At 34.9% G+C, this 18,267-nt stretch overlaps 1 protein-coding gene and 1 pseudogene across 3 annotated transcripts in view; both read left to right on the forward strand.

Annotated features, from left to right (window-relative positions):
- The window catches only part of LOC136417865 (cytochrome b5 reductase 4), a 134,281-nt gene that overhangs the window by 45,650 nt on the left and 70,364 nt on the right, over positions 1-18,267 (forward strand). The gene's annotated exons all lie outside the window — the stretch shown is intronic.
- Positions 1,698-12,632, forward strand: LOC136417739 (uncharacterized; annotated as a pseudogene).

The following is an 18,267-nucleotide window of genomic DNA, read 5'->3' on the forward strand; positions in this document are numbered from 1 at the left end:
GTTCATAACTAAGTCTTCGCGTTTTTACAGAATACGCTAAATAATTGTTCTTTGCGCCATTTGGAGTTATTTAGTTCAAAATTCTAATGTACAATATCTATTTGATATTTCAAAATGTCAGATAATTTATTTAATTTGTCAGTTTAGTCTGCGTAGTTTGTTTTTCGTTTTTGCTAGAATGGTATTATTTTTCGTAATTTTTGACGCTTAGATCGTTTGTTATTTGAAATATTGTTGTGGTGTTACATACACTCACTTTCACATGAAATGCACCACCCAGTAATAATAATAATTAAGTCTTGTAATTTTGGCAAAATATTGCTTCATAATAGAGTATCAAATGATCAGACTTTCAGTTAAAAGATACAACATTTGATAATGAAAAAATTAATAATGAGTGACATCGCCTCGTATGGCAACGCAAGCACGTACTATTCGCGGTATGCTTTGCAACAAATGATCAATATGTTCCTGGGGTATTTCATTCCATGCTACCTCAAGGTGATGTCGTAGGTCATCCACATTATTTGGAGGCCTCGGTAAATTTCGAAGACGGCGACTCATCATATCCCAAAGATGTTCGATGGGCGATAGGTCCGGTGACCGTGCAGGCCAAGGCAGTATTTCCAATTGTGCTTCTTCCAGGTATCGTCGAGTAATGTTCGCACTATGTGGTCTTGCATTATCCTGTTGGAAAATGCCATTTGGTAAAATTTGCATGAAAGGTACTAATACTGGCCTCAGAACATTGTCAATGTAGCGACGTGCGTTTAAGGTGCTTGGAACGAATACAAGAGAAGATCTTCGGCCAACACATATCGCACCCCAGACCATAACACTAGGTGTTAAAGCTGTGTGGCGCCTTTCAGAAAATTGCAAATTTCTTCTTTCACCTCGATATCGTCTGACTCTTCTATGACCATCATTGATCCATAAACAAAATCGCGACTCGTCACTGAAGACGATATTGTTCCACTCATGATTCTAATCAATTCGTTCTTGACACCAGGCCAATCTGGAAGCTTGGTGTTGGGCGGTTAGTGGCAGTCGTAAATTTGGGCGGTATGAATGCAGGCCAAAAGACGAAATTCTTCTGTAAACTGTTGCCATCGACACCCGACGATTTAGAGCTCCCATCCAATCTACTGCAACAGACATTGTTGTTTGAAATCGATCACCAATGGCCATCCGTCTAAGAAGTCGATCTTCACGTGCGTTGCTGCTACGGGGAGAACGTCCAGCTGGACGATGTCGCTGAACCCTTTCTTCAGACCACGAAGACCATATTCTCGCAATCGTGGTGTGGTTCTGATTCATTCTTCGGGCAATCTCACGAAAAGAAAGTCCACCCTCCTTTATGCCGATAATTCGCCCTCTATCAAAATCCGAAACGTAGGAAAAATTTCGACGCTGTCTCACTGGGGGCATTTTGAGATGTCTTGTTCACAGTTCAATAACAAAATAAACTGATATTTCCATGTAAATATTACTTTATTGGAGTCTTGTAGCAACCTCGCTACGAACAAGACGTGTTCAGTGTGAATGCAATTGAATAGTTTTGCCGTACAGAACATTTTTCTTTTTGTTGTTTTGTTTTTTTTATGGAACAATTCCAATTATTTATACGGTCACGGACTGACACGACTCACATAAAGCGGAACTAAGAAGATTAATACCGGGGCCCTTCCAAAAGAAGGATGTACCCCGGCAGCTGCCGAGAATCCGAGTCGGATCGAGCATCCCAGGATGGTGGCTTTCGCCAACCGCGAACAAAAAAAAGAGGCAGGAAGCCTAACGCCACACCCACTACACCAACAACCCCGACAAGCCAATCCAAACGGCCAGCACTTGATTTAACACCTTACAAGAAAGAAACAACATCGTCCAACAATCTAACAACAACACAACATATACATTTAAAATACAAGCACACATTCACTGTCATTACAACCGCCGCATACACCAGAACACAATTTGCTGTTAAATGGGATGAAATCAATGAAAAACACAAATACATAATCATCAAACAAGGGGAAAATTTCCTAATTAAAACGGATGTTGAAGAGAAAGCCGCTGAGACATTGCAGTTACTAGTTAATAGTAAAACAGTGGTATCCTTCAAGGTGCAACACAATAATGTTACAACACCACAAAAATCAGCTCACGATCGACGAATATCAGCATCATACTCAGTAGTGGCAACAGGAGTCGATATGGACATAACAGATGAAATGTTTGCAAACCAGCTGAAAGGAATGAATCTCCAAATTAGATTCTGCAAAAGAATCATCTCCAGACAACGAGGACTACCAACACTCCTGATGCGGCTAATTACAGGAGAGCTAAAAACATACGAGAAGTTAATGAACGACCGAAGAATATACTTCTTGGGGAAAGTGTTCCGGATAGTAGAGAGCAAACCACCAGCACCCATCCTCGCCCTCTGCGGACGTTGTAATCAGTTCGACCATCGCACAGAAGACTGTAGAACTCCCACAAAGTGCCAAGGACCACACTTGACCGCATCCTGCAAGTCAACTCTTCCGATGAAGTGTACCTCATGCCACGCCGAGGACCATGTTGCCTGAAGCATGAAATGCCCGAACAGGCCCACAGCCCCCATCAACGGAATACCAAATGTAAAAATCAAATGTCTGAACAAGAGAACTGCCGAGGTGTCAAAGGTCATAACCGAAAGCAGTAGAATTCACATGCCAATCACCACACATGATCACATCATCAATAAATATAAACATCAAATAAATAAAACAAGCAATATCAACAGAGAAGAACTGCTAAAAAAGCTCCGTAAACAATTTATAGACGACTTTAGCATTGACACCTCGGTTGTCTTCTTCGGCAATCATATATACATTTTGATGATTGATATGCTCTTGCCTAATCGAAGCTCACACACAGAACCTCATCAAGACCAACTAAGACAAACAACTACAAACGTAGAAAATTCAATCTAAAAATACTTTACGCCAACATCAACGGACTAAACCAGAAAAAAACATGCAATATGCAACTTCGTCGAACGAAACAACATAGACTGCTGCATGTTTGTAGAAACTAAGATGAAGCTAGGACAAACACCGACATACAGGGACTGGCAGTGCATTTGTAAGCATGGCAACACTATTAATAATGCGAAAGGGGGTGCGACAATACTGCTGCATCCAAAATTGAGGCTGGGGAAGGCAAATCCCCCATCCCTGAATAATACCTTGAATGAATGCCTACATTTCACCATTCCGTACCTTGATGACAGAATTCACATCTTCCTAACTTACATACATCCTTTTTCCGCCATTGAGCAAAACATCCTCATCAAAGCTTCACTATATAAATACGCAATAATTATTGGAGACCTCAACCTTAATAAGGACAAAACCAAACAGTTAAACAGATTCCTGGAAAACTCGGACTTTATAAAACAATACACACCACCAACATTTTTAATGTCCGGAAACAAAGACTTAACACCTGACATTTTACTCTACACAAAAAGTCTTAAGAACAGCATAAATAAAGTTAAGCTGACCAACGAACTTGGCTCGGATCATCTAGCGATAATCATCGACCTGGAGTTAAAACACCTACAACCCTTGACAAAAGAAACCAAAAAATTGGATTTAAATAAAACTGACACGGAACGAGTGAGTCAACGCATTCATAACTATATTCAAACACATTCACACGATACCTCTAAAGAACACATACAGCAACAACTCACATCTGCAATCGAAACGTTCACACTGCGCTCGAAAAACCTTTTTTACCAACGCAGCTTACCCAAATTCATATTGAGACTAATAAAACATAAACGAGAACTTCTAAGATTGTACGCGCAGACACGAGAACACGAACTAAAAAGAACCCTAAACAGCCTGAACAGGAACGTGAAGACATTAATAAATCAATACAGACAGGAGAAATGGCTAGAGACATGTCAAGAAATTGAAAATAACAATGGTAAAAATTACTGGCAAAAAATTTAAAAACTCTCACGATACAAAAAAACGAGCATCATTGGCACAATCGACGAGGACGGAACAGAACACTTCACAGACAAAGACAAAGCGGACGCGTTTGCCAGACATTTTCAGACAGCATTTAATACTGCAACAAATCCCCAATTTGATAATCAAAACTGGAATTTGGTGAACGAATGGTACGAAAACTACTTTAAGGACCCACTAGTCCACACATACGAACTTATTACAGACACTGATTACAACGACGCACTCACCCACATGAAAAACACTGCTCCGGGAAAGGACAAAATCAAAAGCAAGCTTTTGAAGAGTCTAACCCCAGAAACCCATGACGTAATACTGAACAAAATGAACGACTGCATTATCAACAGCAATATCCCGGAGACATGGAAAAGTGGTATAATAATACCCATACCGAAAAACACAACAGACCCCACACAACCTAAGAACTACAGACCGATTACATTACTTCCCGTAATGAGCAAAGTTTTTGAACACATTATAAGAAACAGACTCCAACAAAAGGTCGGCAAACACATACCACCGTACCAATTTGGATTTAAACCCAAACACTCGACTATTCATCCACTTTTCGTCCTGATAAACAACATACAGACTACACATCTTAATGGCGGGAAATCGGCAAGTCTATTTATGGACGTCAACAAGGCCTTTGACAGTGTCTGGCATCGAGGACTCTTATACAAACTGCACAAACTACAGACACCGAAATATCTACTATACTTGATAAAAAACATACTTGAAAACCGACAATTGGAAGTAAGAATCGACAACACTCTCTCCTTCCCGTTTTGCCCGGAACAAGGCCTTCCACAGGGATCGCCCCTCTCTCCCCTGCTTTACAATGTGTACTGTCACGACATATACAAGCACAATACAGAAGATAAAAATCGCGTCGACAAAACCGCATACATACTACAATATGCAGACGATACTGCATTTATTGTACACATGACAAAACAACCAAAAAAGCGGTGAAAAGACTTCAAGCATTGACGGACGCCACGATGAAGTGATTCTACAAATGGAGACTTACTCCAAATCCAAACAAAAATCAACTACTACTATCAAACCATCACATTAAATTAAACTCACCAACGATAACAGCAGACGGACACACAACGCAACCTACAAACGTCGTAAAATATCTGGGCCTAACACTCGACAATAAACTTAAATTTAGCAAACATGTTAGCAAAGCCAGAGTGGAAATCATAAAACGAACCAAACACTTTCGATCATTGACTTACAAAGACAAAGGAATTAGTACAAGGGCTGCTGCAAGAATATATAAAGCAATATGCAGACCAATACTTGACTACGGACACATAATGTTGGCAAACTCCACTGAAAAAACTAAACAACACATACAAACAACAGAACAAATTACACTAAGACTAATTACTAAAATAAGACATCCCAAGAACCCTCTCCACAATCCCCCCAACCAGTTATTGTACCAACGCACAAACATGACACGAATTACTGACAGACTACTAAACCTTCAAACAAAATGGAAGAACAACTCCAACAATAGGACAATATTAAACCCACTTTGCTTGACGAGACGAACCAGACAATCCCGATTCCTCTTCCCTGCCAATTCCCTGCAAGAGCATTATGGAATATAGAGAAACCCTTTTTTTTTTTCTTTCTACTGTTGTTAAAGTTACAGTATATACCTAAACTAACTTGTAAATATCACGGGCAGAAAGACCATTGTGGTCGATAGCCTTTTTCTTGGGAAATAAAGATGTGTTATATATACAGGGTGTCCGGTTTTCGTTGGACAGCGGCTGTATCGCGGTAAGTAGAGCAAGTAGCAACTTCGGACAAAAAAAATTATTACTAATGTGACTATGAGAAATCTCTGGAAAATATTTTCAACTTCGTGAAATCGCCGTAAGGGGGCGTAGTAGGGACGGTAGTTCCTTAAAATCGACAAATCTATACTAAGTCACTAATTGTTAAGGACTTTAGGTTATTGCTTCTTGGCGTAGTTTGCTTAGTTAATTTGTTTTGTACTTTCATCCCTTAAGTTACGCCCATGGGCATCGATACGTATTTGAAGGATTCCATCTGGGCGCCAGACCATCGTACCCATCAGGCCATATCGAAGGGCTCTTTATGGCTGGGAAATACGCTACTAGTCAAAGGAAGCTTTCTAAATTGGACCTTTGCCGCGATACGCAATTCGGCGGATCGCAATACTTCAATGAAAGCGACTTGTATAGGTATTTGCCAGATGGCGGCGATTTTATGACCTTAGGCGCGACCATTGCCCGCAATGGCGTCTGGTATTGGTGCGCCCCTGGGTGGAGTTCCTCGGGTTTAGTACTTAAGGGATGATCGCAGTAATTTTGCTCTCTTTGACCAGTGCTCGCTCTAGACATGTGATCGTAAACGTAACTCGTAATCTTCCCAACTAAGCAAACTCCCACTTCATACTTAGACCAATACTTTACCATTATTTATATAAGTGAAATTTAATACAGTCCACTTTCGTAAACCAAATTGTTGTTTTCGTGGTTTTCGTTTATCGAAGGAACCTCAACACTAATTAAGTAGCACATTTTAATTTTCTATCAATAAGATTACAGCATTCTGAATTTTTTTTGTTTGACACATAATTTCATAACCCACATATCATTCTAAGTTCATTCTAAGTTCAAACTATCATATCTCTGTTTCTAATTATCCGATTTCAGTGATTCTGTATTTCATTGTGAGGGAATTATAAGCCGATTTAATATCCACATTGACCAAAAATCCATAGTCCAGAACAAAATCGCTAGAGGGCATTCTTTCAGGTAATGGCGATTTTCTTCATTTTTCTTTAATAAATCAAATGAAACTATACTATTTTCATAAGCCCATCTTGTAGAGTTTTAAAAAACCTACATTTTTCCCGAAAGGCGCATTTCAATATTCTTTTTCGTTTTTGACTTATTGATAAATAACTGAAAATTTTAACTTACAACGAGTTTTCCAATAAACGGTAAGTAGGCTTTGGAGTGAAACCAAATGTTTTTGTTATTTTGACAAATAAATGTCATATTAACTACTTTACTATAGTTAATATTATTGTCGAGTTATTGATTACTGATAATATTCCTAATATTTCTAAGTATTTTGTAATGGCGTTTTCGAATGAAGAAGCTTACGATATGCTGGCTGTGTATTTTCAGTGTTACGCAAATGTGGCAATTGCAGCAAGAGAATACAGTGTTAAGTATCCACTGAGAAAACATCATTCAAGAAAAGTTTTTAAACGATTGGCTAACCGCCTTAAATTAACTGGAAATGTTCATCCTACTCGACCTGATACGCAAAAACGCAGAACCCGAAATCAGCAAAATATTGTTAATATTTTATCCTATATTAATTATGATCCTAAACGGAGTACCAGAGAAGTAGCACGAGAGTTAAATGTTCCAAAAACAATAATAAAAAAAACAAATATAAAAATAATATAATTATTTATTTATGATATTTTCAATATTATTTGCGTAACTTACAAGATAATTTTCATATTTAATCAAATCTACGAAAAAAGAATGCATAAATATGACTCTTTATATTGACATTTTCGATGTCACCGTGGCAACTGATACAAAAAGTAATAGGATTTTTTACTTTTTTTAAAAATCTTAATTTTCAAGGAAAACTTGTACATTTAAGTATAGGAAAGTATAATAGTTTTCGATCGGTAATGTTTCAATTTGATAGTTGGAGTAATAAAATATAGGGTGTTCCATTTAAATTAAGCAAGTTAATACCCTTCAAAGTAAATACATTTTTCAATTTATTTTTTGGACACACTGTATAAGATATTTAAATTTTCATGACTATGGCATGAAATATGCCTCATGTCTGAGGCTTGATGTGAATTTCGGCTTATTCCAGTCTAAACTTCCTTTAAAGCGAGGTTTTTAAATTTGCACTACATTTTTTACAAAATCTCAATTATTTCAAAATCTTTAAGGTTTAGGGTAGGTAAACCTTAATCAAATTTACAGTTATTTATTTCAACGAATCTAAAACGGTACTAATATATTGAGTGTTCCATTTAAAGAAACATAACTTTGATATTTTTCGCTTATTTACAACCCCCTGTATGAAAGTAAAATAATTTTAGAATGTACCTCTATATGAGTTCTATACATCGCAAAATAGAAAAATTCGAAATATTAAATACTTTAGCCGCAATATTCCGTGTAGCATGACGTGAATAACCCTGTATATATATATATTACTTTATTCATTTACAATTGAATAAAAAATCTAATAGGTCGATGACAAAAAAACCACTAGCATTCTTTCTTTTTTACTGAAAGGCTGATCATTTGATACTCTATTATGAAGCATTATTTTGCCAAAATTACAAGACTTAATTATTATTATTACTGGGTGGTGCATTTCATGTGAAAGTGAGTGTAGTTAAAATGAAAATTCACCCAAAAGAAGAATGTATTGACATGATTTTTATTCTTGGAGAATGTCATAAGAATTGTTTATTGGCTTCTCGAGTTTACGCTCAAAGGTTTCCCGAAAGAAAACATCCTAAGCCAGCCGTTCTTGAAAGATTATTACACCAGTTTCAAAAGACAGGAAGTGTCAATTACAAAAAACCCATTACAAGGAAGTCTGTCACTGAATATGACGAAAATGTTTTTATGGTAGTTGGTTCAGTTATCGAAACTCCCAATATTAGTCAATATTTGATATCCGAAGTTACGAACATTAGTCAAGCAAGTGTTTCAAGAATTCTTAAAAAACATAGTTTTTATCTTTATAAAATCCAGCTTTGCCAAGAACTTTATGGATATGATTTTGACAACCGAACAGAATTTTGCATGTGGGTGTTAGATAAAGTGACAGAAAATGAAAACTTTTTCGATGAAGTTCTATTTAGTGACGAATGTACTTTCCATAACAATGGTCTTGTAAATAGACACAACTTTCATTACTATTCTGATGCGAATGCTCATGAATACAGAGTCATGAGAAATCAGAATAGACGGTCCGTTAATGTGTGGGGTGGAATACTGGGCCCATATTTAATTGGACCGTATTTTTTTGAAGGACCTTTAAATGGTGTGATGTTTCTAAATTTCCTTTTACACCAATTTCCAGTATTATTAGAAAAAGTCCCTTTAACTATTAGAACCACCATGTGGCTTCAATTGGATGGAGCTCCGCCTCATTATCATCGCGAGGTTCGGAAATTTTTAAATGCCAACTTTAAAAAAAGGTGGATTGGAAGAAATGGATATCAAAATTGGCCCCCCAGATCCCCGGACTTAATTCCACTAGATTTCTTTTTGTGGGGATACATAAAAGGAATTGTCTACAATACGCCTCCGACAACTTCACAGGATATGAAAACACGTATAACAGACGCGCTTGAAACTGTTACTCCGCAAATGCTTTCCAGAGTTAGTAGTGGTTTTAAAAAAAGAATTTGTAAGTGCCTAGAAATGGACGGTAGACATTTCGAACATCTATTATAAATATTTTTTTTCTGTTTTATGTTATAGTTGATATGTGATTTAGAACTTTGAACTAAATAACACCAAATGGCGCAAAGAACAATTATTTAGCGTATTCTGTAAAAACGCGAAGACTTAGTTATGAACACCCTAATACCATTCGATAGGTAATTAAAAATTATATATCCTGGTAAGTTAAAAAATATAGCGTTGTATTTAAATTAATCAAGTTATAGCCACTTAAAGTTCTTATTTGATTAGTTTTAATTTTTGCACATCCTGTATAAAATGGCAAGTTTACCATGATTGGAATATAAAATATGATCTACTGCTACAATACACTGTAAATTGCACTTGCATAACTTAAATACTTCTTGTGTGTTTAAAACATGAAAATTAGGTCAAATTTTGATAAAATTCAAATTATTTAAAAAACCTTAAGTTTTAGGTATAGTAAACCTTATTAAAACAGACACTTATTTTGATCGGAGAATCCAAAAATGCAATAATATACAGAGGGTTCCATTAAAAAAAACACAACTTTGATATTTTTAGGGCTTTTGGGACACCCTGTATAATATAAAAATAATTTTGAAAAGGAGCCATAATAGATCCCCATATAGCCCAAAAGTGAAACCTTTTGAAAGTCTCGTATTTTAGCCACAATATTCCGCGCCGTATAGCGTGAATAACCCTGTATACTATTATACAGGGTGGTCACTTTTACGACGCATTCTATGGGGATTTTCGAAACGGTTAAAGATACAAGGTTGGTTAAATGGAGAAAAAGTTTCGTATTTTTATGCTCTGCAAAAAGCTGAAAGCAAAATTGAAATATCTTATGTAATTACTAAGATATCAAAGAAATACCAAAAAAGTCGATTTTCTTTTTTTGTCTATAACTTATTTATTTTTCATACAATCATTTTGAAACTTGGGTGTTCTATATTTTCCGTCAGTGTCTTCAATATGGAAAGGTCAAAAATATCCTAGACCTACTAGTTTACGTGAAAATAATACTAACTTTCGATTTTCTTATAGACGCCATATTGGATTTTCGCATTTTTGAAAAACAGGAAAAATTTCCGTTTCGGCGAGGTGCAACACAAGGGTCTTCTGAACTATTTTACAATAAAAATTAAAATATTTAAATATTTAATGAAAAAATTAAGTAGCACTGAATTTGTCAAGGTCATAATTGGTTACCAAGTTACTGACTGTCTTTGACACATAAGTCAAGTAGCCAATATTATTGGTTGCTATGTCAACATAATTTTATTTAAAAAGAAATTTAGTAAAAAAGTGAGTTTTGTTCTTCTGTAAATTAAGTAAATTTTAATTTTTATCAAAATGGGATGATATTTCTCCAAAGATGAGAAAATAGACATGTATAATGTGTACATAAGACATTCAAAAAACGCTTATCTTATCTTAGAAACCCAATTACAAATTTCTTTCGAACCATTGACCCAGTTGTTATCAGAAGAGCTACTTCAAATATGTAGTATGAGCGAACGGCATTATGTATTACTCATAGTAGCGGTCATTTTGAACATTTTATATAATTTTCTCTCCTCGTATTAATTTCTTTGTTAATTAATGTTAGTTAATGTTAAAGTTTGTGTTATTGATTTTCGAAAATACATTTGATAATTTTTTTTATTACTTATTTAAAAGTTGTATTATTGACTACTTGACTTATGTGTCAAAGACAGTCAGTAACTTGGTAACCAATTATGACCTTGACAAATTCAGTGCTACTTGATTTTTTCATTAAATATTTAAATATTTTAATTTTTATTGTAAAATAGTTCAGAAGACCCTTGTGTTGCACCTCGCCGAAACGGAAATCTTTCGTGTTTTTCAAAAATGCGAAAATCCAATATGGCGTCCATAAGAAAATCGAAAGTTAGTATTATTTTGACGTAAACTAGTAGGCCTAGGATATTTTTGACCTTTCCATATTGAAGACACTGACGGAAAATATAGAACACCCAAGTTTCAAAATGATTGTATGAAAAATAAATAAGTTATAGACAAAAAAAGAAAATCGACTTTTTTGGTATTTCTTTGATATCTTAGTAATTACATAAGATATTTCAATTTTGCTTTCAGCTTTTTGCAGAGCATAAAAATACGAAACTTTTTCTCCATTTAACCAACCTTGTATCTTTAACCGTTTCGAAAATCCCCATAGAATGCGTCGTAAAAGTGACCACCCTGTATAAAGTGCCACGCATTTTGAGATATCATAATTTTTCCGAATTTTACCAAATACGTTGTTTATTTCCATATAAATTACAATAAAAATTTAGTCGAACATTGAATCCGACTTTATCTTTTTTCTTGTAAACTTAAATATATATTTTATCGACATTAAACATGTAATTAAATCTGCATATAAAGAAAATCGTTACTCTTCAAAATTCCAAAAATGAATTTCTTAAATATGAAACGTCGACTTTGTAAGCCAATAAAAAGAAAGATGTAAATGGAATAGTCGTTCAAATATCTTTAAAAACTTTTTTGTCCTTTGCTCTTTCGAATGATATATTGAAAGACATACTCAACGTTGCGTAAGATATTTAATTAAAAAAGAAAAAAAGCAAAAGAAATGCATATGGCAATTTTACAAAATGAATAAAAATTTAATAAGTAATTATTATTTATCCATTAATTATACTATTTATTTATGATTAATTTTCATGCTCGAAATGAGAATCACCGTTTCTGATACCACGTCAACAGCTTCGTCGCATCTCCGTGATGGTTGCTTCTAGCCTCATTTCAGCCTTCATTACTTCTGCTACCCCATTAATTTTTTACTTGCGGGATCTCCAAATGAAAATAAGGATGAATGTAACCACGAGAGTTTCGATTAATGGCTGTTTATTCAACTGTTGAAAATGCTGGTATAGAAAATGCACTCTTTCCACTATATCCTTGTGCAAGCACTTGAGGAAAAAAATCCAATTCGAAGAAATGCATTTTTATGCCGATATTGAGGTTGTCTCATAAACGGTGGTTTTCATGTCGAGCATGATAATTAACCATAAATGAGTTTGTTCAATTTGTTAAATTGCTATATACATTTTTGCTGCATTTTTTTCTTTTTTAATTAAATATCTTATGCAACATTAAATCAGCGTCTTTCAATACGTCATTTGAACGACCAATTGTGAAAGAAATTTTTAAATATATTTAAACACCTGTTCTATTTGCATCTTTATTTTTATTCGCTTACAAAGTTGACGTTTCATGTTCAAAAAATTCATTTTTGGAATTTTAAAGAACCACATTTTCTTTTTACATATGTAGATCCCATTATATGTTTGATATCGATAAAATACATATTCAAATTTATACGAAAAAAAAGAGTCAGATCAAATGTTCGACTAAATTTTTATTGTAACTTATATGAAAGTAAACAGCGAATTTGGTAAAATCGAGAAAAATGACAATATCTAGAAATGCCTGACACTATGTATAATAGTATATATGGTCAAATACGTTCAAAATCATCTTATCTACCATCCTCTTTCGGATGTGTATCGATGAACCAAATACCCTGTATAATATATTGCATTTATCATTACTGCTTTTGTTTAAATAGAATACACAACAATCACGACAACAACAACAACATACACATTCAAACAACAGGAAACGAAGGAACAACTGAAAGAATGCAAAATAATGGGATTCGATGTAGTGTCCTAATGTCAATAGTTTGTATAGGAAAATCGGACTTTATTTATGTATATTTTTTGAGCTTTGGTGCGGCAAGAAAAGTAAAGTAAATAAACTTGTTTACTAGCAATTATTTGAATTTTTTCACCCGCTCTGGCGTTCCACATTTTCAGGTGAAATGTTGCATCAACGTAAAAAATGTTTTTAATAAATTAAATAATTCATTTATCGCGGTCACTACGGTAATTTCTGGGCCATAGAAGTGTTTTAAGTGTATGCACGTTTGTAAACGTCTTCTTAGTCACCTTATTATTGATGAAAATTTGATGACTATACGAGTTCGTGGTTCATAATTTGAACGCCAAGGGCTAGATCTAATATGCCTCCAGAATCGTTTGAACTCCGAAAAAACTTTCTAAATACCACTTTTGAAAGAAAAACTGCTGAACAGCAGACGATACAGGGCTTTTCCATTAATACACGGATCGATCGAACAATAAAAACAAAAGCACTTTCCATTTTGAAAGCGGATGGAAAACAAAGGGTGCAAACGGACCAAGTTAGAAAGGGCAAACACGAAAAGGCGTATGTCGCCTTTGCTGGCGTCTTTGGTATGTCAATTTATGGATGGTTTCGTTCGAGAATTTAGTAATTGCTGCTTAATAGTTGGGTTTCTATCCCTTAAAAGTGTCTGAATTCCGCTTCGACATTTCTAAATTATTCGACACATTACAGATAACTCTAACTTGTAACACGTCACAGAGTAAAGCTGAAAGCCCCGTACGAAGTTTGTTGTACTTCATATAAACATCAAGGAAAGTTCCGACTTCCGACCTTGTAATAAATTACTGCTTTGCAGCAGAAGAGAACATGACAGCAATACAAGTTGGACGCCATTTATTTAAAGCTTCCAAAGTTGCGGTGGTTTTTGTTATCAACGTCCCGACTGATGTTATTTATTTTGCGAGGAACAGTAAAACGTTTTTCCTGATTTTAACTCGTAACGTTATTTTCTTTTTGTCATGTTTTTCGTACCCATAATCCTCCGCTTTTCTCAGTTCTTTAATACTTCGCCAAACCCGAGGAAATGTACGGACTAAAATAGTGTGGGCCTATGCACGTAAGAAAGTTATAAATTCACTGGAAACGGTTCTTTGTACTTAACAGGGACGAGCGGTTTCCTTTGTACCAAAAGATAGAGGAATCCATTAGGGCGATGTCGGCCGGAAAACAATTATCTGGATTCCGGAGCTGCAGCTGCATACGAAATGAGATTATGTAGAGGCGTTGCGAATTTATGCTGATGATTGCGACACATGCATATGTATGACCTCGGGGGACATGAAACAAGATTTCATTTCTTTTTTTTATCAAAACAAGTTATACATTCTGTAAACGAAATATCATAATTTGTAGCACAATTTGTTAAGGTTCGGTATCCAAAGGGTTTATATGTCTCTCTTATTAAATAACAAATTTTCCGCCTCTTTCCGAAATCCATTTGTCTTTATCTCACTCATATCTCAACTGCCCTTTTAATTTGTACCTCCTTTTTTTTCAGATTTCTGGGCTGGTACTAATAGATCTTCTCAGTGAGATTGTTTCTAGATCCGCTCTACGTAGCGTCGCTGTTTCCTCGATTCGCTATACTTTTTTTAAAGTATCACCGGTTTCACATAGATTGTAGTGTCCCCAAATTGTCAAATATTCGTGTTAATATTTTTTCAATAGTTCTTATAACAATTAATGTTTTGTAGTTACAGTTTTCTTTTCAATTCTATAATTTAGGATAACAACCGAGAGGTGTCGCTCATTTAGATTGATTACCTTACTTATTACCATTGTACCATCCTTGTCATTATGTTTTCTTGTCATTATCGTTCAAATGTATAAAAAACCAGATTTTTTTATGCGATTACTACTTGATTTTTAGAGAAACGAATTTTGCGGATTAACTACCTAACCCTGAACAGAGTAGCTTTTCCAATTACTATCTTTCTGGAATTTAATTAAATTTACGTCACTCAAGAACAGATATTTCCACTCTCGTTTCCGCTTAACCGCACAGTAGAAAAGGTGTTTTTGTGACTGAGTGTTTTGTTGTTGACGAAAGATACTCATCGATCGAATCTCGGAAAAAAAACCTTGTTGGTTTTATTGGAATCATATGACTGAAAGAAGATACCGTAATATAATGTATTTAGTATAACATTGTTGATAATATGATATACTGAAATCCATTCAAGATTTTCATAAAATGTTCGAAGTTCTTTAAGAGACACCAAGAATTTTTTGTAACTAGGATCTTTAGAGTTAATTGTTATGTTTAATGTTTTGTTTATTTCCCTAAGTCTAAGCAGTGGTGTTATCAGTTTTCTTCCACTCTTGAACTTCAGGATTCATTATATTCACTTTATTGAAACAACAACATGAATTCAAACGAATACTACATACCTTTTTACGATAATGACGTTTTTATAACGATTATGACTAATTTACATAAGCAGCCAGATTCTTGAAATCTCAATCCGATTTTGATTGTCATTTTATTTGTTTTGCAAATAATTCAACAAAGAAATTTTGAGATCTTTGTTATCTGCAAATATCTCGAAATGTTTTTGGTGAATCTTCTCGTAAGTTAATGGCAATTAAATTCGATAAAATGACAATTGCAATCGAATCGAGATTTGAAGAATTTGGCTACAAAGATTCATTTATGACGGTTTCAATTGATGTTCAATTATATTTTTGGTAAAACATCTTCGAAATTGATGAAACATTTTTATATTTGTCATTTTTCAGATGCTTTATATTCCAGATATTCAACTTATTACTAGTTGTATAGTCCCGAAATATTGGTAGCAACTGAAATACTACAAGGGACAACAGAGCAATAAAACCATCAAAATTATCTTACTTTAATTCCTTCTGGACTATACGTTGAGTGGTGATGGACATCCCCTAATGATCCTGTTTCAGATCCCGTCGTTCCTGACTTTTTGGATTTATATTCCTGTTAACAATTTAGTCGTATTCCCGCGTGATCTACTGTCCCTCCGATATTTAACCGTTTAAGTTTTAGCTACGCAAAAGCGCTAAAGTTCGAGTTCTTTTTTGAGAAGGACCCGGGTCTCACTAATGACTAACCGGTTCCCGTTGGACCATTTCCGATGATTTTAAACCAGCAATTTCGTGTCCGTTTTACGACCCCGTTAGCAAGGGTTAGTCGCAAAGTTAGCGTATTCCTACTTACTTCCCGGACGTTTATCTTGTAGCTACCGGAAAGTCCCAAACGTCGAGTTCTTGTTTGTCCCTTTTTCCTTAGTTGCAAGTTTTGCACATTTCGGATGCCTTTAATGGTGAGAATGAGCTTTCTCGAAAATGAATATTTTCGAGACCGCCGCTTAATCTCACAACAGATCTTGCAAATGATGCAAAATGGACAATTCTATTCTTTGTGACAATATTTTGAACGTCTCGAGGGCTTTGGTTATTCCATTTTATTGCTCTTTCTAGCATCAGATACTTGGATGACCTGTACATAAATTCACAGCAAGCAAATTCTTTTTTCCAGGCGCCTATGTACCTGCCAACAATTCCTGCTTCAATAGCGTTTTCGGATGGAGAAATTTACGCGACTGGAGAGCGAAAAATGACCATCTTTTATTAGATATCCTACCTCCATTATATTATATTACCATAAATTTGTAGCCAACACCCCAAAGCGATTAACTAAATTTCCACCGAATGTTTAACAGAATTCCATTTGCTAGCTATAAATTATTCCCATAATTGTAGACCTAAAACGCAACATTTTAATTCAATCGGTCCTGTTTAATAGCTTTTTCACATAAAACAAATGACGGGCCCTCTTTGAACCTATGTTAATATTGAATCGGGCATAAATCAATAGTTTAATGCTAGAACTGGTAAATTATCCAATTAAGCTTTTCAAATATTTTAACAGAAAATTTCATGAATCATTAAGTACTTTTGATGCAGGCGAATGCGACCAGTCATGAAATAATTTATTTTAAGGTGGAGTCTCGTCAATTAAAGTTGTTTTGCTTGAAGCTAAACCTCCGAAGGAAAGTTATGAGCGATATTAATATGGGATTTTTGGGGGTGGAGGGGTCGGAACAGATTTCTTAAGGGGATGGTTTGTTGTTGATCAATTATCGCGTAACCGAGATTATCAATCTCTGTCAGAAATCCTGCCCGAAATAGGCAGGATCGCACACAAATAAAAAGAATATCCGACTGAGATTTATCGATTACATCCGTAGATAATTTCCTTCGAGTCTAATCCGGAAAGTTAGCGTTTTGGGATAATCCTTTTATAAATTAAGCTTAAAAAACTATAGAAAGAATAGCGTCTCTTTGGAATTTTTATTACATTGTTACCGAAGAGAAGAAAAACGTTTTTGTCGCCACCATTTCACGATCTCTTTAGAATTTAAACAAAACTGTAGTGTCTCGTTCAGCTTAAATTTAATTCTGAAACACGCAAAATCGAAACGAAATTGATGTCTATTCAAATTCATACTCTTGGCTAAATCTATTGTTAGAAATATGAAAATGTTACCTCTAAGTTGTTCGAAAGACGAAGAGATGTATAAATTACTTGTGGTGTAAGTTAGAGCAAATCGTTACAAATTTCATTAGCAATCCGCTGTAATGCACTCCAGGGAAGCGCCATTAACAAGGCGCCAAAGCAGAGCACCTAATAGAGTAACAAGTTTGTTATTTAATTTGTGTCTTGTACCAGTTTTCGGCGTCTTTATTAGAAGTTCTCTCAATAATTTACTTAAAGATAAACGAGTTGGTCGGTTTTAACGTAGGGTATTTAAAATTGTATTTTCCTTCGTTAGTTTCTAGAGATCCCTCTTTTACAATATTATTTAGAGAAATGAAGATTTATACTTGAAACTTATCTGTCAGGAACCACAGAAAAAGTTATGGGGAATTATCGAAGTGCGTTAAAAATCTTCGGACTTACACGAAAGTCAGAAATGAAGGTTAAAAACAGTGTTCCATTTTGTCAAAAATTATGAAAATCGTCA

Source organism: Euwallacea similis, chromosome 30 (assembly GCF_039881205.1).
Source record: "Euwallacea similis isolate ESF13 chromosome 30, ESF131.1, whole genome shotgun sequence".
NCBI classification, from domain to species: domain Eukaryota; kingdom Metazoa; phylum Arthropoda; class Insecta; order Coleoptera; family Curculionidae; genus Euwallacea; species Euwallacea similis.